This window comes from Emydura macquarii, unplaced genomic scaffold (assembly GCF_026122565.2).
Source record: "Emydura macquarii macquarii isolate MOO-44397 ecotype Brisbane River unplaced genomic scaffold, CSIRO-AGI_Emac_v2 contig_3603, whole genome shotgun sequence".
Lineage (NCBI taxonomy): Eukaryota > Metazoa > Chordata > Testudines > Chelidae > Emydura > Emydura macquarii.
In genome coordinates this window covers 10381499-10403914 of record NW_027133740.1, presented here as the reverse complement: position 1 = coordinate 10403914, position 22416 = coordinate 10381499, and positions in this window count along the sequence as shown.

Sequence of the window (22416 nt, the reverse complement as noted above, 5' to 3'; positions counted from 1 at the left end):
ACGTGTGTCTAGTGAGAAAGTAATAGCTAGTGGCTACAGCAAGAGAATGGGCTCCTCTGTTCTCACTATCAACCTTTATTTATTATGCTCCTGTTTTGCAAGATGCTTAGTTACAAACTTAGTAAAAAACAATGAAATATTTCTGATATAGATCTCCTAAGAGTTGTCTCTAGCCAAAATATTGTGGTGTTACAGGCAACAAGAAGCAAGGTCGCCACTTGTTCTGCTTGAGCAGCTGGCCAGCTTCCAGGGGGGAATGTGAACATGTCACACAAAGCCAAATAAGCCTTTACACTGGAGCAACTTGGGATGTGGTAGTGTAGACCGATGCAAGAGCTTTTCTGAAGTATTGCCTGCCTCTTGTGTACTGCAGTTTACTATCCAAAATCAGGTCCTCTTCCTGATGCCAAAGCTACATAAAACCATTGGGAGTGCTCAAGCATGGTATGCTCTTCTGCCCTTTTGTGTATTCCAAGAAGTCATTAATCCAAATTAACAACAAAACTACCTGCCTGATCACCATGAGGCCTGCCTCAATCCACATGCACCTTCACACATCCTATGGAATCTCACCAAAGTTATACTAAATGAAGCATTTCATATGCACGCTCCAAAAATTGAAACTTCTGCTCAGTGTTGTGCATATGCAGTGCCTATAGAACACAGATTTATTAACAAAAAAATTCAAGCTTCTATTCCCTTCCTTTGAGGTTCCAGAGCTATTCAAAAAAAGGTTGCAAAAATATTTGCAAATGACCAAAATGTGGGTATTTTCACTGCCCTCGAACTCAAAACTGGCTGATGATCCTTGAGCAGCCACCATACTTGAATAATTTCAGCTCAAAAGATGAAAGTTTGAGAATGGCCCTTTAGCACTGATGTATAATAATCAGAATTAATAATTTATTTGTGTCTGTGGGCAGAACTGTGGGTGGAAAATTGCACAGCTGCTACATTATTCTTTGACTTTTTGCATAGTAACTAGACATCTACCCTAATTCCCCCAATTTCTGGAATGCTATGATTCTCCACTGTAAAAAGAGAAAGCCAGAGCTACAGTAAAACATATGGCCACGCCTAGCCACTAATGGTGTATCTGCACTGGGAAGACTGGGACTTGTATTTCACTAGTAGTACTACTCCAGTGGTGGTAGCGATGGTGGAAGCTGTAGTGTAGACAAGGCTAAGGTGTTTTTACCTCAGTGTAGAGCTGCATTGGTAGAAAATTAAAGTTCAGTTTTTTTCAAAACTTTAAAGGCCACATTTTCAGCAGCGGTTCTAGCCAGCTTTTATTTGTGGTAAACACCTTTGAGTACAGTCACATCCAAGAGCAAATTTTAAACTCTGTGTTTGAACATTTGTGTACTAAACATACCACATGCAAAATTGAAAGTTTATAAGTGGCCACTATGTTTTAGAAAATTTGGCCTTGAAAATCCGATGCTTTGCAGGAAAAAGCGTCTTTTTAAAAATAATAAAAAAAAAGTTCAAATCTTTCTGTGATAAAGCACACACTCTTCTCAGTGGTGAGGATTATAAATTGAGACAACTAAGCAATAAGAATGACTGAGTGTGGAGCTATATTGACTATATTACAGCACCAGCATAAAATGTGTAATCTAATGTAATGATTGCGATTTGAGAGGAAGAATGCTCCACCAATATTCTCGGCTTAGCACACCCTGTGTGTGGGAGGGCTAAAGCAGGACCCTTGTGCTGGCTGCCCTGGCAGCTGCTGTATATTTCACTCAAGGTGAGACACAACTGTTTCCATGCCAATTCATGCCAATGAAGTTGCGCCGAAGGGTGCCAAGCAGTGCAAAATCATAACAGTATTTTTTCTCATGTACTCTGTTCATAAACACTTGACTGACCAAAAGCTATTCACATACATCATAAAATAACCATAAAAATAGTAATGATATTGGTCCAGATCAGAAGCCAACACACAAGGTGCTGGGGAGGCTTAGTCAGCTAATATGCACAGATACGTTAAAAAAGTAAAGCTTCATGTATGTGATGTTTCTTCGGAAAGGTGAGTTTATTTGTTTTTTAAAATCCCAAGCTATTGCTAATACTTGAGCCATTCACTCACCAAGAGAGATATTTTTACAAACAAATTTTAAGTTATGTGAACCTGAGCCAGCTTATCCCGACTGACCCTTTAAATTACTGCCCCTCAGACAGGCAGCAGAATCTTTTACCTAAACAAAACCTTCATAAAAGTGCCCTTTTCCCCCTAGCCATCTCTGCCGGGGTGCAGTTTTCCACTGTTCATCTGCAGCTTGGAAGTAGAGTGGAGGAGAAGAAAGCAATACAAAATGAAACCCCAAACCCCTCATTCTCCTTGAGAGGTTAGCAGGCAGACCTCTTCTGAGGAAGTGGAGGGAAGTAGTTTACATGCTGCCCTCCTTCCCAGAATCTGCCCTGGTTGGCTTAGTAAGAGGGGAGCCTGACCCTCCCACTATAGATCTCCTGGTCCAAGACCCTAAAAGGAACAGTAGCCTGGTTTGTTTTTTCCCCCCACTCCAACTGCTACCACATCACCACTTCCTCACTTAATCTCTATCCATTTCCTGATCTCTGTCTGCCCCCAAACTCCTCAACTAGGGTAGGTTAGCCCCTGAGACTTCCCTCTTTGTCCTTAAAGGACCAGTGTAACCCATTACAAGACTAAACTTACTCATACTTACCCCTTACATAGAGTTTCACATCTGTTGATCTCCAAGTGCTTTACAAAGGACGTAAGTGTCATTATCCACATTTTAAAAATGGGAAACTGAGGCACAGAGAGGTGAAGCCCAAGGTCACCCAGAAAACCAGAGCCAGGAACAGAACCAGGTCTCCTGAATTTCAGTCCCGTGCCCAATTGGGCCATACTATTTTCTTAATATGTTCTTTCTATGAAGAAATGTCTCTATTCCTATTTGCAGAGTAAAGTAAAGTGATATGCTGTTATATAGAAGGAGTATAGTTGCTGAAATAGTAAATAAAAGCTCTGTTATTATTCTGCTTTGGCTACCACATCAGAAATTAATGATGACTTGTCTCTCATTATTCTACATCATTTCTTATATAATTCATGAATCTATATTGCATGTCTTTTGAGTTGTAAATGGTATCTACATCTGCATTTCATAAAAGGAATATAAAGGACAGTTCACAATAGTGTTGCTATAGTTCTAGTCAGTTACAGTATGTGACACTTAACAGAAAGTGTCTCCTGCCACAATAAATAGAAAAGTGAATTCAAGTTAGACACTTATATATATTGAGACTATTCCCAGTGAGGGAGTATGAATAGTGGTTAGATCAGGGGACTGGGAGTCAGGACTCCTGAGCTCTTTTCAATTACTCAATCTTCACCTATTATGCATCTGTTCTACAAAGACACTGCCAGTAATACACTGTAATAAAAAATACAATAGTAAATGATTCTGATACTCCTGTTAAACTAGATCTTAAGCAATTTATCCAGCTCAAATAACATGTAGCCTGCCATACCACATAGGTCCCAAGCAACAGGTGCAAGCCAACCAATCTAGGAGAAAGGTGGATGTGCTGTATAAAGCTGATGAATATGAACAGGACACGTCCATGCTGGGCAGCTATAGAGCTGCCTAGAGTGCAGGCTGGGGCTCTGGGGAGTATGACTGAGAGGTTTCTGACTCCCATGCAATGCAACTCCCTATCCAGGGTTATGTCGTCTCCCTACTGCTGACAATGCACAAGCCAACTACAATCCTAAAACACAGCATGCCCTTGTCTGTCCTTACCCTTCCGCAGCTCCAGAAACAGAGGAAAAGCAGGTTCAGGCAACAAAAAATAGTTACCTGCCTGGTTCTGTGGGGCAGCTTCCACTTCCAACCTTAGGGAAACATGTTTTCTGAAGACTCACAGTTGGGACCTTCACCTCAGTAAGCCTTTACCAGTCTCTTCTCTTTGATAGAGCTCCTTATCAGAGCTTGTGGGTGGGGGGAAGAGGGGGATTACATTAGGGTCCAGCATCTTCTTTTCTTTCTGGATGCAATCCCAGGGCATTTGGGTAGGTAATTCATGGGATCCCCCGAGGGAAGACAACAAGTTGAACAGTCACAAAATGAAAGGGCCCTCTCTCAGGAGAGTGTATCCAGCATGGCTGCATAGGAGGGAGTCCCACGGGGCTTCAGAGGAGCAGCAGCCACAGATGCCGTTTTTGACTGGCTAAATTCTGCTCTAGGTTACAGCCAAGTACAGTGGAAGTATCTGAGGGCCAGATCCTGCAAGGTGCTGAACTCCCTTAATGGCCATTGGAATCACCACATTGAAGGACCAGACCCTGTGAGTTGAATTTAACTCTCCCTCAGTGTCTAACAATAGTAACATTTATTTCCTTTCCTAGAAAATATGCTTTTAAAAAAAGGTCAGTCCAGAACAAAACTTCCTGTGTGTGATTCCTCTTTCAGCCTTGCTCACAATATTCATCAGGTCAAACCCAGATCTTCCCTGATGCTAACGTTTTGGTGAACGTTATAAAAGTTTAGAAACTTTGTGTGGTTTGGAGTTTCTTTGGGAACATTTTGTACAGAACTACATATAATATTCCAAATGTATTTCAAGACAGGACCACGGCACATTTCTACCACCCCTGTGAATTAGTGAGATAAGCATTTTATAGATTGGTAAACTGTGGAGGTGAGATTAAGGGATTTGCTGAAAGCCACACAGCAAATCAGCATTAGCCTAGATGAGAACTCAAGAGTTCCTGATTCCCCGCTCCTAACCCACTCTACCAGCTCAGTAATGATTGCTGATTTATGTTTTCATACACAATTACTTCCTAATCTTTCCCATTTTTGGTAAGGTTCTTCAGCCTTTGTATTCTGCAGATCACTCTATAAAAGCATGGACAACATCCCATTCAAACACCTCAGCCCTGCCCCCCAGTACCTCATTTGCTGAAGAAAGCCAGGAAGAGTTCTACAGATTGCATCTACATCTGTTTTATAGTTTGAGGGTAGCTTGATTGGGTAGCAAGATTTTCAAAAGTGAGTAGTAATTTGGGGCCTGAATTTGGGATGCTGGGTGCTCAGCACTTGGTCTCAAGTTGGACAATCAAAACTGAGTCACTCTAAAGCACAAGTCAGTTTAAACAATCTTGGCGCCTGTTCTAATTTTTCTGCCTTAGACTCATCATTACCTTATGCTTCTTTACTCTATGAGTCACCTGGCAGCCTATCAACCCAATCTGTGCATATAATTTTGAATGTTTTCAGTATTCTGCTGCAGAGTTTAATGCCAAATCTTTTTCATCAGCCATGATAGCTATCTTGGAAATGATACAACCATCCTTACGTTCAGTACTATACAAGGTGCATAAAAGTGAAATAATGAAGATCTTTTCAGCATTTGTCTTGCTATCACCACAATGGTTTCGGTTGTGTATTTTGTGTCTTGCCTAATTGCCTAGGTTGCCATAGCAATAGAGGTTAGCTTGTTGCCATAGCAATAGAGTTAGACTATTAGGGGATAGCTCAGCCAGTCCTGGCTGGTTTTTAGTGTTAGTTCAATAAAGACGTTCCCTGTGTTGCATCTCTTTGCGATCCTGTGCTGATTTTTCTCTCTGAATATAAGCAATAAAAAGGAATTAAACATAACAAAAGTGGCGACAGAGGATGGGATCGGCCTGTGCTGCACCGGCAAAAAAGTAAAAGTCATTGTAAGAAAAAACCTTTTTGCTGTTTTTGGGGCTGGGCTGTTTACACTGAGGGTTCAAACTGAAACAAAAACAGTCTCTGCTTTGTGCTGACAGAAGTGAGGAGACAGAAACAAAGCAGTGCTAATGAATGGAAATCACCAGCAATTGTGCGTGAATGACCTCAACACACATGAATAAAAGACACTAAAAAACAAGAGAAAAAGGGATTAAGAAAAAAAAAAAAAAGAGGGGCAGCAATGGCTACATTTACGGGGCCCCTGGGACCTTTTGACGAGACTCTAGAGAATTCAAACTCATATACTGAGAGTTTTCAGCTTTTTATTATTGCAAATGAAATTACAGATGCAAAGAAGGTGCTCATTTTCCTAAGTATTGTAGGAGCTAAAACCTATACTTTATTGTGCAGCTTAGTGCACCCTGATAAGGCAGAGACAAAATCTTACAGTGACATTGTGAAAATCCTGGAGGCACATTTTTCTCCAAAACTGCTGGTAATTGCAGAGAGATTTAGGTTCCACAAAAGGAATCAAGAAGAAGGTGAAACAATTGTGCAATTTGTAGCCGCTCTGAAGAAGCTTGCGGAGCACAGTGAATTTAATGATGTGTTAAATGACAACCTACGTGATGGGTTAGTGTGTGGTCTGCAAAATGAAGCAATACAGAAGCACCAATTGACAGAGGCCCAGCTCACCTGTCAGAAGGTCACTGAAATTGCAATCTCCATGGAGCTGGCTTCAAAGGAAGCCTAACAGCTCAGTGCATGGACCAGAGTGCATAAGGTGTCACAAGAACCTACCCACAAGACAATGGGGAGCCGGGAACGTTACCACTGTGGAAAGCCGGATCACCATGCATTGGAATGCTGGTGTAAAGACTGAATGTGTTGACAATGTGGCAAAAAGAGACATATTGAGCGTGCCTGCAAACAAAAGAAAGAAGAGTCAAACAGAACAGGCAAACTGGAGAAAAAGAGGCTTGCTGTCTGGTGGACCAAAAAGGAATATCTGCACGTGGTAGAGCAGACTCAGGATGATCAAAGTGACATCCACTCAGAAGAAGTGCCACTCCATGTCTTGTCCATGGCTTACATGGATACTGGGTAACCCCGATGTTGGAAGGTAAACCTATATGCATGGAACTGGACACCAGCACAGCAATTTCGCTGGTCTCAGACAGTTAAAGCATCTCCTGCTTAAGCTGACAAAAATTGTTCTGAAGATGTATACTGGAGAAGCTGTACCCATGTTGGGCACTCCTGAAGTTAAGCTGGAGCTCAAATGGACAGATTGCTAAATTGCCACTGTTTGTGGTGGAAGGCAATTACCCAGTCTTAATGGGAAGGTCATGGCTTAGGAAGATCGAGCTGAACTGGGCAGAAGTGCACAGGATGGCTAAAGAAGAAACAGATCTGACAGCTGTATTAAAGAAACATGCTGCTGTTTTTTGAGAGGACCTTGGAAGTATGAAGGGAATCACTGTGAAATTGAACATTAAGTCTGACAGCCAACCAAAAATGTCTGAAAGCTAGAACTCTGCCATATGCCATCATGCCAAAGGTTGAAATGGACCTGGAGTCTTAGTACCAGTTACCCACAGCCAATGGGCAACCCCAATTGTTCCACTATTGAAGAAAGATGACTCCATTTGGATTTGTGGGGATTTTAAGGTCACTGTTAACCCGGAGTTGTGTGCAGAGCAATACCCTCTTCCCCACATCGATGACCTCTTCACTGGCTTGGCTGGTGGACATAAATTCAGCAAGATTGATCTGAGTCAGGCATATTTACAGATGTACGTCAATGAGAAGTCCCAAGAGCTGTTGACTATCGTGACACAAAGGGCTGTACCGATACTGTCACTTACCCTTTGGAATAACATCTGCTCCAGTTTTGTTCCAGAAGACTATGGACCAGATCATGAGTGGCTTGACAGGAGTCCAGTGCTATCTTGACGACATCCTGGTCACTGGCAAGAATGAAGAGGATCACCTTAGGAACTTGGAGGCTACCCTACAAAGACTGGAAGAGTATGGCCTATGAGTCCCCTAAGACAAATGTAAATTCTTCCAGCCCTCTGTTGAATATTTGGGACATATAGATGCTACTGGCCTTCGTAAGGCTCCTGCAAAAGTCAAGGATATTTTGGAAGCTCCACCTCCTCAAAACGTAAGCCAACGTTAGTCCTTGGCCAGAACTCCTTGGCCAGAACAAGGTTTGGAAGTGGACTGAAGCCTGTGATGTTGCATTTAACAAGGCTAAATGCGCATTGCTAAATTCAGAGGTTCTGATGCATTTTGATCCGTCCTTACCTCTACAATTGGCCTGCGACACCTCCCTTTATGGAGTGGGAGTGGTTGTGTCACACATTATGCCTTTGGGAGAGGAGAGACCCATTGCTTTTGCCTCACACACCTTAGGCAAAGCAGAAACTAACTATGCCCAAACCAAACGTGAGCACTGGGAATCATTTTTCGAATTTGGAAATTTCACCAGTACCTGTTTGGATGGAAGTTCACACTTCTCACCTTCCATCAACCTCTAACATCACTTTTTGGACCATGCACAGGCATTCCACCCTTGTCTGCTAGTCGTATGCAACGATGGGCATTGTTGCTTTCCGCACACACATATGAGATCAAATATAGGAAATCCACTCTGCACTGCAATGCAGATAGTCTCTCAAGGCTGCCTTTACCAGTTAAACATCAAGATATTGGCCAGAAAGAAATCTTCTACTTTGAACAGGTAGAGAACACACCCATCATTGGTACTCAAGTAAAGAAGGCAATTTGCGTTGACCCAGTACTTTCCCAAGTTATGGATCTAGTGATGCATGGAACATCTCTACGGGACTCTCAGGTCTCACCCAACCTTCTTCCCTACATGTCCAAGAGAATGGAATTATCAATCCATTCTGATTGCTTGTTGGGGGAGAGTGAGTCTTTATTCCACCACTGCTGAGATCACAGATGTTAGAACAGCTACATTCAGGTCACTGTGGAATAGTGTGCATGAAAGAAATTGCACGAAGCGGCTTTTGGTGGCTTGGTCTGGACAATGCCATTGAAGAGAAGGCAAGATGGAACTGGCCTGAAAACCCATGGCAGCGTATTCACATTGATTTTGCTGGTCTATTTGATGGAAGCATGTTCCTGGTTGTTGTAGATGCCCACTCTAAACGGCCAGAAGTTTCTGTAATGCCATCCACTACTGCTGAAAGTACTATCCTAAACTGCGTGAAATTTTTAGTCGTTTCGGTCTGCCAGAACAACTTGTGAGCGACAATGGATCACAGTTCATCTCTCAAGAGTTTGAAAATTTTATGAAAGCAAATGGGATATATCACATCACTTCAGCACCGTATCATCCATCCACCAATGGATTAGCTGAAAGGTTTGTGCAGACCATGAAACAAGCTTTAAGATCTGCAAGGGGACATTCGTCCATTCAAAAGCGTCTGGACACCTTCTTACTATCCTACAGAAACACACCTCATGCTATGACCAAAGCATCCCTGGCCTTTCTAATGAAGTGATGACAGCTGCACACTTGTTTTAATCTGCTGAAACCCACCAAAGCACAAGTTGTGCAACATCAACAGCAAAACCAAGTCACCAGACGTGAACACAGAGCGAAAGACCTAATCTTTAGTCCTGGATAGCCTGTCCTAGCTCAGAACTATGCTTCTAGAGCTAAATGGGTCCCTGATACAGTTATCGCCCAAACAGGACCTGTTTCCTACACTGTCCAGACTGCAGATGATCTGACCTGGCGGCGCCATGTAGATCAGTTGTTGCCAGGTCGTACATGTCCCAAGGACACATCTCCAGTTGAACTGCCTGACCTCACCATTACAGGTGAGATATCGAGTCAAGTGTCATCCGTTCCTGACTCCTCTTCTCCATCCACCTCTGCAGCAGATACAGTCCCCACCTCTGTTTGAGCAGATACAACATCTTCACCTGTTTGAGCTACGAGCCCTGAGCCCATCGTTAGACACACACCAATAACATCTTCCGGTTCAAAAACACCAGAAGTCTGCCGTAATCGACCGAGAGAGAGAAGACCTCCTCAACGGCTGGATCTTTAGCTAGGGCAAACCCACATTACGGGGCAGAATAATCCCCGGGGTTTAGCCGGGAAATGAGGCAGTCTACCCTCATTCCCTAGTTTAGTGATCGTTCTATTAAATGGGTATTTTCATTAAGGGGGAGGAATATGTTGTGTATTTTGTGTCTTACCTAATTGCCTAGGTTGCTGTAGGAACAGAGCTTAGCTTGTTGTCATAGCAATAGAGTTAGACTATTAGGGAACAGCTCAGCCAGTCCTGGCTGGTTTTTAGTGTTAGTTCAATAAAGACGCTCCCTGTGTGTTGCATCTCTCTGTGATCCTGTGCTGATTTCTCTCTCTGAATATAAGCAATAAAAAGGAATTCAACATAACAGTTTCCTTTTGCTGACCCTTCCCTCTTTCATCTTCCTAAGACTATATTCAGTCTATTTCACTGCTTCTCTCAAACACTGTCATTCTTCCCTTAGAAAAACATTTGATAAACAGATTGATTTACGAGTCCACATTGATATGACCCTCTGCAAAGCTGGCACTGGCATTTTTGGATGACCCTTGAGCTTCCAACATAATAATAGATTATTTTTCTCTCTATTACTGCACCATTATGTACAAAGCTAGCCTACTGGTTTTTGCAGAGGGTTACCATAAATATATTGAGACACGCAACAAATACAACAGTCATTTTATATTAAGTGTATATATGGTGGGGAAGGAGCAATCTTTAAGTCTCTCCACAACCTTCTACTGTAGAAGAGTAGCACAAATGCTTGCTCCTTTTAACCGCACAGATTTATGTTTTCAAGGATATTCACACAAATCGAAAGGGATGGAGAGTTCAGATAATTTTTTTCAAAAGTAGCCACTGATTTGGGGTGCCCAACATGAAACCCTTAGGATTTAATCTTCAGAGGCACTGAGAACTTGCATTTTCTTCAGAGCCCAGGCTATTAATTAGTTGAGAATGAAACAACACTGACAACCAATTTCACATAGGTCACCAAAGAGCTTTCAGATGGTATTGACTTTCAATCATTAACCAACCTAGACTCAATTCAAAGTGATGATCTACACATGAAAGGCTCAGAATCTCATTACCTTCTCCTGAAGCCATCCAGTCTCCTGACAAACATACATGTATCGTTTTTTTACCCTCTAATGACTCCAATCTATGTCTGATTACCAAAAATCTCCCATTATAACCACGCTAACCCTTTTACATTTCCATTACACTATTTAAAATGTTTTCCAGTCAAGTCACTGTGTTCATTTAAGTAACCTTGACTGAGTCATATGGCTGCTTTAGTCTCTGAAACATCTCCAACCATCATTTGTATTGACTCCATATTTTGCCAGCATCTTCCTAAACCCCTCTTCCAGAATCTAACAAAAATAGGGTTGTACCTCCACCACTTACCTGCTTCCTGTCCTTCCAAACCATTTGCAGTATAACCCTTTATTAGTGATTATCTTCCAGCTAAGTTTATGCTCATAATGTCAAACCTTTCCTTATGCCTCAGTCACTTTTATTTTATTCACTAGATTTAGCGATTTTTTGCACTGGTCTTTAATTTGTAATAAAATACTGCACTAGAACCTATAAACTCCTCAATCAATCTTGTATTTAGCTTTCTGGAGGGAATCTCTCCACTGACCTTAAAGTACTCTGGACCAAGCTCTGGACGTGCATACTTCCCTCTCTGTCACACGCTAATATCTCTGTGTCTTTCCTGATGGAGCATGTTAGCAAATTTAGCAAAAACCTACCACTATTGCTAAGATTTCTTAAATATCTTGCGTGTTAATTTACTCCTCTCACACAGAAATACCCTTTAATTAGAAGTAACATTCCATCCATTTTTTATTTGTTCCAGTTCTTTCCAAAGGAGAGGCGGGTCCATAGTAATCAACAAGAACCTGATCCAAAGCCCACTGAAGTCAAAGGAAGGGATCCCGCTGACTTCAGTGGGCTTTGGATCTTGCCCCATAAGAGCAGAGTAATTTCACTCATACCAAACACATGCCAGTTTTTATTCAGAAAAACTGAACAAATGGATCCAGCCTCCACCAGAAAAAATATACTCTAGGCCCCAATCTCCAAAGCTAACAATGTCAAAGAGAGTGCTCAGAACATCAGAAAAAGCAAAAATATAATTATCCTTTCTAATAAAATAAACATAAAGACATCATTTTACTGTTTTAAAGCTAGACACATTTGTAACAGATAAACTGCTTGTCTCCAAAAACCCAATGCATGACTGCAGCAAACACATTTTGAGTCTGATCCAAAGCTCACTGAAGAAAATGGGAGACTTTCAAAAGACTTAACTAAGTTAGGGCTTGTCTACACTTACCTCCAAGATTCGGCGGCAGTCGACCAGAGTTACGCAAGCTATGTAAAAAACTTGCGCAACTCCCGTCGACGTCTCTGCTTCTGTTCTGCGCGCCGTCTTCACTGCACTGCGCCGACGGGAACCGTGTTCCCATCGACGACCTTTGAGAAGGTGGTCTTAATACGTCGATTTCTGGATCAACTGAGCGGGTCTTCACTGACCACTCAGTCGATGCAGAGAAATCGATCTGACAGTGGCGAATTTGCCGCTGTTAGTGAAGACATAGCCTTAGTTCCACATTGAGCATTGCTTTTAGCACCCGCCCACCCAATCAATCACTATGTTATTGCATGTGCACAGCTCGCTTATATCTGCTTTCTGATCTTCTCAGACCTACGGCTGCAAAAATGTATGTTAGTTTTAATAGGTTTATAGGACTACAATAAGAATTAAAGGAACTATTTCTATATGAGATGAGAATAATGTGGATTTAATGACTATCAAGCAAGATGATCTTTTTGGATAACAGTTGAGATTGATTAGAAAGAAAAAGATTACTTTATTTAAGGCTGTCTATTCCAGTCCTTGCCTGGGAAGAAAAAACATTCTGGTTTTGAATACTGTTTTTCCCATAGCCAAAGTCATGCATTATTAATAAATAAATAATAAATCATAGCAAACAGAATTATGTCTCAGAAGCATAATATTCTTTAAAGAATGATTTTCGCTGTGCTAACACATCAACTGAGATATTCAAAAGTTAATCATCATGAGCATTCATTTGGCTGGCAAGTTTCTTTCTAAATTAAGAAGACCAAAGCTACAAAAGACCAGATCTGGATTTTAAACACTCCAGAATTTGAGGGTGTTTAAATCTGAGGGTTTAGTTCAATTTATTGAAAAGATCTGAAAAATTAGGGACTGGAAGTGGAAACAGATCCAAATTTCAAACACTTCCAAAGCTGGGGAGTATTAGGATCTGAGGCTGTCATTCAGACAACTCTTTATTCCAAGAGGTGCACTCTCCCAATCTTTGTTAGCTTCATTCATTCTTGTACTGAGCTACAAGCTTGGGAAGCTACTTTAAAAGGCTAAAGGGGAAAAAAGAAAAGAAATGAAAAAGAAAAAAGAGACATTAAACATGTATCTTCCCTCCAGCGTATCCCTGGCTTCCTCTTCAACAGTGGACCATGAGTCCAGAACTTCCCTGTAACTTGATTCAGCTTTTAAAAGTGATAGGCAAATGTAAAGAATACAACAGTTAATTGTTGTAATGTGCTGAATGTCAGCCAATCAACTAAAGTAAGAGAGGATTCAATAGATTAACAGTTTATTTATCATTCTTTTAAATTTCAGCTCTACAAAGTCCAAGCATGATGCAGGTTGCTAGTTCCTGCTTAATGTGCCAAAAAAAGAGAACACGCTGCTGAGGACATATCACCCTCTAAAGAATCCTACAGCATGCTGGAGCTGGCCTACATGAATAATGTCAGTTAGAATTTGCTCCAGTGTTATGGCCCCAATTTTCAAAGTTAATTGGGCAACTCTGTACATTTGTAGTGAGTAATTTGTGCATGGAAATACCATTAATTTTACATACAAATAGTTATTTGCATGAGCATATGGCCATGACAAACCTAACATATGTATGTGCAAATATCTGATTTGTATGCTGAATCATTTGTCAGCACAAATTAAGGGCCAAACATCTTTGAAAATCTTGATCCATGTGGTTGTGCAAAGATTTTAATATTATTTTAGAAGCACGGAAGTTAGAGATGGAAAAAGACTTACTAGGTCATCTAGTCCATCCCCCAGCCATTGCAGGATAGAGTCTTACTGTGTAAAATAATATTTTAAAACAAATTGCAAAGCCATGATACACTGAAAAAAATACTCCTCTAGGCCAGCTCAGATCTGCAGTGGGATGCCAGTATACACAGTGAATGCTGGTGGGTCAATAACAACAAGAACCTGAAATGTCTGGCAGATCTGGCCTGTGCAGATGTAAGACAAAGAGTGTGTATTTTAAGTTGTTCATTTGCTGAATCCCTGCCCTGCCTCAGTTATATGGCTCAGCACAGACTAGGAATGTTATTAACAGACAACCACAAAATTCTCTGATAAGAAGAAAATTAAAATGCAATTAAATGCAATTAAAATGAAATGCTGAACTTCATTTTCCCTCACCACAATATACAGACGTATCAGTTGAATACAATGTTTTACTGATAAATTTAAAATTTTAAACAAGTTTGAAGCCTACCAGTGCCATCACAATAAAATAAAATGAATAGAATTGCAATTTGTATTTGTCTGCCTTCGAATGTAATCTACAGCCTTGCTGCATACAGTATAGAACAGCACATGACCATCAATGGGAATTTTGTCCTTGCTAAACTCAGTGACACTGTCCTTAGGGGTGATTTTTAAAGTCTTCAGCATCTTTTCATAACTTTAATACTCACGTCTGGAGGTTGAAGTGAAATTTTGAGATGCATTAAAACACCAACTCCTATATGTTGTTTAGCAACCTCTGTATGCCGGAAGCATTTATTGGAGTATGTTTAGCTATGTAAATGTAAAGCACATTCAGAAGGAGGCTGCATGAATTGAATAAGTGACACTGGTACTTTCAGTAAAATTTAGTTGATATTTTATATATATTTTTATTTTTTCACAAAATTTTTCACAAGATTCTCTGTAAAAATGCAAATTCTATGTTTTCCCATGACAGATTTCTAGGATCCCTGGTTATTAGGCTTCTGGTTTTATAGTTTCTGATCACCTGAAAAGGCTGTTTATAAACCAGCACTGTTGCCATTTCCCCACAGCTCTATTTGTCTCATTATTTAATTTTCTTATGTGTATTATTTTTAATGGGAATAAAATGGAATATAAGAAATAAACTTAAATTATTGTTTACTTTGGGAATAATCCAATGAAGTATGGGACAAAGTCAATGAAGTTGCTGATATCCATCCAGTTGGACAGTGCACTCATAAACCACCTGTTATTTATACCTACATTCCTTGGGATTGGGAGTTAGATTTTTGCATCTCCAAGCTCTTTGCCAACTGTGGATTTGATATGAGCCATAAAGCACAAAAGGACTAACATTCTCCATCCCTCACCCTGGGAATAACCAACTCGTAATGTTGATCTTAATCCTGCCCAAAAATTCTATGTGGGCTGGTAGAAAATTTTCCTTTGAAATATTTTTTGGAAAGTAAATGGGTTTTCAACCAAATGAATAAAAAAGATACAAAGTTTTTGCTTTCCTCAAAAATATTCAATTTTTGTTGGAAAACTAAAACTTTCAAAATTTTCAGTTTTTGACAGTTTTCAATTGATTTTTTTTTTTTTTTTTGGCCAAAACTTTGTGGTTTTTGGTTGCTAAATACTGAACAAATTCAGTTTTGGGGTTTTCAGTTTTTTGATAAGAAGTTAAAATTTGTCACTGAAAATATTAATGAAAAGCAAAATATTCTTCATCTTCATAAAAATTTTCCATAACAAAAAACATTTTCCAGTATGCTCTATATTCTATTCAGGTTCTTTTACTGTGGCCATTACCATGTTATCTAATTGCTGAAGTTTTTTTCCCCCCTCAATCTCAGTATTATATTTCCTCACAGAAAGGCCACACAGAAAGTCAGTAGCAGAGCAATGGACCGGACCTTGGTCTCCTAAGACCCAGGCTGGCACCCCGACCACTGGACCATCTTTCTTCTCATTTTCTGAGAAATGTTACATACCACTTTTAATTTTTTTTAATTATACTGACAGTCTGATAATGTGTTTTACACCTCAACATAGATTACTTCGCTTTACCTGGTGTTATGTTGGTGAATCAGTGCCTGAGAAATTGCATTATTAAATATTTTGTACCCTAATGACTTGTAACCATAACATTAGTCTCAAGATCAGAGGCTGAAAAATCTAGGGAAGGAAATTAATGGTGGTTCTTCAGGGTGCTAACTGGGACACAGGGAAAATAAGCACTGTGTTCAGATACAAAGGATGGCAATGTTCATATACAGGATATAGTTCAGTTCTGTGCTAGCCACAATACTTCCCAGAAGACTTCAGTCTCTGCTCATTGGCTACCTTTATAACCATTATAACTGCAGTCTTACAAATTCAGTTCCTGTGACAGAACACTGATATTTAATGCTACTCTACTTTATAGAGCGGGGTTAGAACCATTTACATCTTTATTTCTTTTTTTAAACAACAGAGGCCAATACTCATAAGCTGCTTAGTCATTAAATGCTGTCAAACTATACAACAAATATCTTTTCTTTGAAACCAGCCTTGGAGATGTCTTGCTTTTACACAAATCGTATGATTTCTAATCCCTGTAATTTTTCAATGGCACATTCTACTAGAATGTCACTGGTCTTTTTAACAACTAATTTAAGGCTTGGTGTAAGTAACTTTTGTAAAAGGAAAGTTTCAGAGAATTTGAGTTTGTTTCTTTTAATTTCTTTTTACCCAGAAGGACATGAGCAGGGTTAAGTCAGAGTGGATACTCTTGCAAAAATCCAAACGTAAGCCTGTGGAACTCTCTTTGTTGAGGATTAATGGACTATTCACAAGTTGGTCAATACTGGTATTTCTACAACTCTATATGCAATAAAAGCTTTATTTTCCTTCATTCCCATGAGTACAACATCAACAAATGTGGTACAGGGGAGAACTGCTACCTATCAGGTTAGAATCTAAACTGGTGTAAATTAGCTCCATTAACTTCAATGGAATAATGCTAATTTACACCAGTGAAAATCTGGCCCATTATCTTTCATCTCTTTCTTCCATTTTTAATTACTTATTAAAAAATAAAAACACCTTAACAAAGAATACTAATGGTTGCATGTAAAATTCGCCCAAATGTAATGTAAATTCAAAAGGCTATCATACTGTGGGAATGACAAACAAGCTCTTATTAATACTAACAGAGGTATGGCTATACTGCAGTGCAAGCTCAGGCTTCAAACTCAGGCTCAAGCCTAACCCACTTCCATCTACACACAAATAGAGCTAATCAGGGCTCCAACCCAGAGTCCCAGGATCCCACAGAAATGGAGGGTACACGCCTAAGTCAAGCCGGGACTTCAAGCCCTATTATTATAATAGGGTTCAAGCCCTATTATTGCTTTGCTGTGTAGACGCAACCTCACTGGACTCAAGCTCTGGAAATCTGCCAAAAGGATCCCACAATCCCAAACTGACATTCTTTGTCCTCTGGACAGCCAAGTTTGGTAGACACTCAAGTTTTCCCACACTCCAGCATGAATAAAGGGCTTGAGTAGACACATTTTGGAATGGCACTAGGATATGGAGAGTTGGACTTGGGCCCGCATAATCCACTGTAGATGCTGGAGCCACACATTGGGACTTAGGGTTCAACAATTCCTAAACTGGGGTTACACAGGAGTGTAAACACCCAAGCCCTAGGTTAACAAACCCAGGATCTGATAATTGGAGTTCTTCTTACCCTGGGTTTACACTGCAGTATAGACATACCCAGACTGATGATAAATGTCTTTGGGTCAGAGTCTCAGCCAGCATAAATCAGGATAGCTCCACTGATGTCAATGGAGCTTCACTGATCTACACTAGCTGTGGATTTGGTCCTATCTGTCAAATTGATAGGCATACAAATAATCTGTATATACCCCCATCTATAGAAATAACATGATCTTGTATGTATGACCTTGAAATATAATGTACATTTTCTAAATATTAAAGAGACTAGCAAGACTCTTGTATACAAGGCATTTTTCAACTGATCAATTTATCTATAAGACAAAATTCACTGTGGATTTAATTTGACCCTGTAGGGTGGGCCAGCAAAAGACTTAAGAAATATTTAAGTTTTCAAAACAAGGTTTAAGTAGGATTTAAGTGATCTATAGTCTTTGTTTGTGGGCCCTCTGCACATTTGAATGTGAAATTATGAATTTCACCCCATAATCACATTCCTTTGAACAGGTTTTGGGATGCAGAATTAACCACAGGGAACTACCAGATTCACAAATTTCAGGATACAGTCAACAGGGTCATAAAACCTAAGATTCTTGTGTAAGTGACTGGTCTCCTAAAGACATGGAAGCTTATGCACCTTCTTTAACAAAGAAAATAGACAAACCCTCCATTTTATTAAACCCTCTGAGTACCTTAGATGCTCTGCAGAGCAGCACACATCTGATCGCATGCTATAAATCCAGTGCTTCCCTCTGAAAAAGTGACCTCATTGAAAATGATGTGACTTTGCACAGCCTCACTCCACTCAAGGAGTAATGAGCTATTTTACGTGTATGAATTGATTAAACAATAATATATTTTTCTGCTCTCCTTATGCAGCAGTCCCCACTCAGGTAAAGATACAAACATAGCAAATGACTCTCCCTGCCCGAAATATAGTCTGTGCACTCAGCACATTTTCTGCATAAAAACATGATATTTATATGGAAATGACCTATTGTTACTTGAACAAGGCTGCTAAATATCAAAGTTTCACTGTAACATTTATGCAAAAACAGATTGTGAAGTGCTTTCCTATAAGATGCTTATTTCCCTCAGATAGACTAATAAGGTCCAGTGCTTAATTTGGTACCAGGGCTGAGCCCCCACACCTCTAAGGTTCAACAGTTCATAGCCCCAGCACCTCTGTGTTTGCTGCATCAGTTATAAAGTGAAAAAATTGCTTGAGCCCCAGCACCTAATTGCTTGAGCCCTAGCACCTCTTTCATTGCAAATTAAGCACTGGGTAAAGCATAATCAAGAAACTTAAAAGAAAGATTTTACTCAATACCACATAATAGGGTTGCCAACCTTTCATTTTAGTTTTTACTGACATGAAGATCTGAAGTTGATTTTTTTTACTGACATGGTAAACTTTTTACTGACATCGCTAAAAATACCATGGACAATAGAATAATGGCACAAAAGTGTGGACTCACTCGCGATATTCTGTACACAGGAATTTGGAATTACGCAACTGTTTTAAGCTGCAGTTAATTGATCAGTCAGGTTCTTTGGATATGTGCAATAATAGAACACAAGAAATTGATACAGTCATGGTGAGTGTAGTTTTATGATACAAGAAGTAATTCTAAACAACGACAATCAATATCAAAATACAATATGTTTTATTTCTACCCAATCTCATGGACATTTTCATTTATTTACGGGTTTACGAACAGTGTTAAAATTGTATATTTTTGTACTGACCGTCTATAAATGTATGGACGCTTGGCAACCCTTAAAGCCCCACGTAATTGTTTTCATCTCTGTGATTAATTTGTGTTTTTCTGCACAGAAGGGAGAAAAAGACTGAAAAAGAAATAATCTTCTTCTCCCCCCTCCCTTTTTTTCCCTACTAACATTACACTTTGCAGCATAGATTGGCAGCATGACAGATTCATGCTGCTCTAGTAACCATGAAATAGAAGGTCTGTTCTATTTAAAGGCTGAGAAGCTCATTTTGTGTCTGTGACACTTACCCAGAGATTGCTATGCATGCCACAGTATGTGGTCAGATTTTACCATGAACTTTAGTACATGGGACCTGAACTTGTGATGACAAATCCATATCACTGTGACCTACTTTTAATCCAACATAAAGCATGTGACAATTTAGTGATCAGAAATCATTTAAAGTAGATGGCTTAGGGAGCTGCTTGAAGAGAACATTACTTTACAGCCTTGCCTTTGAACTGCAGCATATTATGAATACATTATTTGACAGTGCTGTTATAGCACCTAATCCTGCTCCCACTGATATCAATGGCAAAACTTCTATTGACTTAATTCAGTGGCACAGGATCAGGCCTCTAGTCAGTTCCCTGTATCTATAGTATCTATTTAAGAATCTCATTGCTATAAATATACTGTAATAATTATTTAGGGCTCTCAATTTACTACGCAAGCATTATTATTAGTGAGATTTATTTAAATACTGCTGCACAGCTAGGGAACTGTTCACATTAGTGTATCCTGCAAAATTCTGGGCCTGATCCAGCTCCCACTGAAATCAAAGGCAAAATTCCCATTGATCTGAATGAGACCAGGTCAGAGTCTTAATAAATTGGGAATTCTCTCGAGTACATCATGTATATTTTGCTACAACAATGAAAATGAAATAGTTTTAAAAGGAACACATCTTAAGGGCAAGATCCTCTACTAATATAAATAGAGTCAATGGAGTTCCACAGAAAGAAATCATCTAAGTGCTTCACTGTACCTTTACTGTCACTCAATCTAAACAACAGCACTTCAGATCATTTACTTTGGGGTAAGGAGTGTGTGCTCCTCTGTTTTTGAAAGCATCTAGCATATTTTGGGCACTACAAAAATCTAACTAATAAATAGTCATGAAATGTAGCATTATCACAATCTAAACCCTTTACAAAAGTTAAGGGGGAGACTGTCAAATATACAAAGAATACTTAGGTTCCCAACTCTATTAACAGTCAATGAGAATTAGGCACCTAAGTCCTATGCCTTTGAAAATCCTCCCCCTAATTAACTAGGACTCCCCTCTTATTAGGCAAGTATTTTATTATCTCCATTTTGCAAACAGGAAAACTAAAGAGAGGTTGAGTGGCTTGCCCAAAGCCACTGAGGGAGTCAGTGAAAGAGCAGTTCCTGACTCACAGTCCTGAACTAGACCACATCTCTCTACACATCACAGCTCATTTAAAAAAATCTTATGAACATATGTTATGACTGAAAGGAGGATCATTTTTAGAAGAGCAGATACTTGGAATACAGTCTAACAAATTTTACATCTAAAATTAAAAGAAAAGAAATAAACACATACTGTTAAAATATATATTTTAAGTGCTGCAAAGCCACTTCAAAGGCTACCACATTTTTGGGCTCGAGAATACCCTGAACCCATGGAGATGAAATCCCAAACAGTGGGAGATGGAATGTATTGCTATTATCACTCTTACCTTTGCTGTGTGAGAGTCCAAAATGCATCCCAGGGGTATCTATACCTGCATATATTAGGAATGTAAGGTTTCTAAAAGAGATGAGCATAAAGCAGAATACTGCATTGAAATCCTGGAAATGTTCAGCTTCAGATCCAAACTTTATAGCTCTATTTATAGTAGGCCAAAGCAAAACCATAGAACTGAACATACTAGAACTTTGCAAAAGTTCATCTGTACACTCAGTGTGATGTTGTGCAGTATGGGGGTGTGATTTCTAAAGCACATTAACATATTGCACATTAACTGGTCTAGTGCACTCTGCCAGTGCACACTAAATGTTCATCAGCTGACCGGGATGAGGGCAGCAAGCCTAGTGGTCAGAGAGGGCAGCAGGCCTAGTGGTAAGGATCAGAGCCATAGTCAGTAGTGAGGATCCAAAGCAAAGAGTCAAACTGGAAGGCAGAATCCAGAGCCAAGGATTGAGTCAGCATCCATAGACTGAAGCTCAAACCAGAGGGCAGGAACTGGAGCAAGCAGAGTATCAGGCAAGGACGGGTTCAAGGCAGGTATGGGACCCCAGCGAGGCAGAAGCAGCAGGAACCAGGTAACACAGGGCATTGTTTGAGAAGCCAGCATGCTGTAACTGCTGCAGGCTTAAGAGCCAGCTTGCTGGCCTCTGCAGCCAATCAGATAGCATGGCTAATCAGGCAGCCTGCTGCAGACCTGTTGTACTGATGAGGCTGCCTGTAGCTCTGTTGCAGGCCCTGATTCTTGACAATGTTTCCTCAGTGTGCTTTAACGCTGCACTATGTTAAGGCATAATCGGGAACATTTAATGTGCACCAGCATGGCCTACGCGGATCAATTAATGTGCAACTTGTTAGTGCGCTTTAGAAATCACACCCCCATTTCTCGTTTTACAGATATAGGATATGTTCACCTGCATTAGCCCCATCAGAGGTAATTACAAAGGAGGCATTTACTCCTACAACAACTAATTTTGGGTTGTTGCAAATGAAACATCTCTGCTTTGCTCCTGATAAATCCCTTTTACATATCCAGCATAACCCATATAGTTCTTTGAATACTCTGACACACTGTGGATGGATTGCAGATGTGTTGGCAGCATACATGTCATTGTAAAATGTTGAATTACCACTGCTGCCTTATGAAGCCTGCTTACACAACGGAACTAGTGCGTAGGCAGGGTAGTCCAGTTAATACATCTTGCAGGAGTCCGTACATGTAAAGCACCACTCATCCAAAAAATCTGACACGCGTTGTCATATTTTCAACTGGCTTATTTTCTGCACATGCCAAATTTAAAAATGCATTCTGTTACATGAGCAAATCAAGGTACTGGATGCACT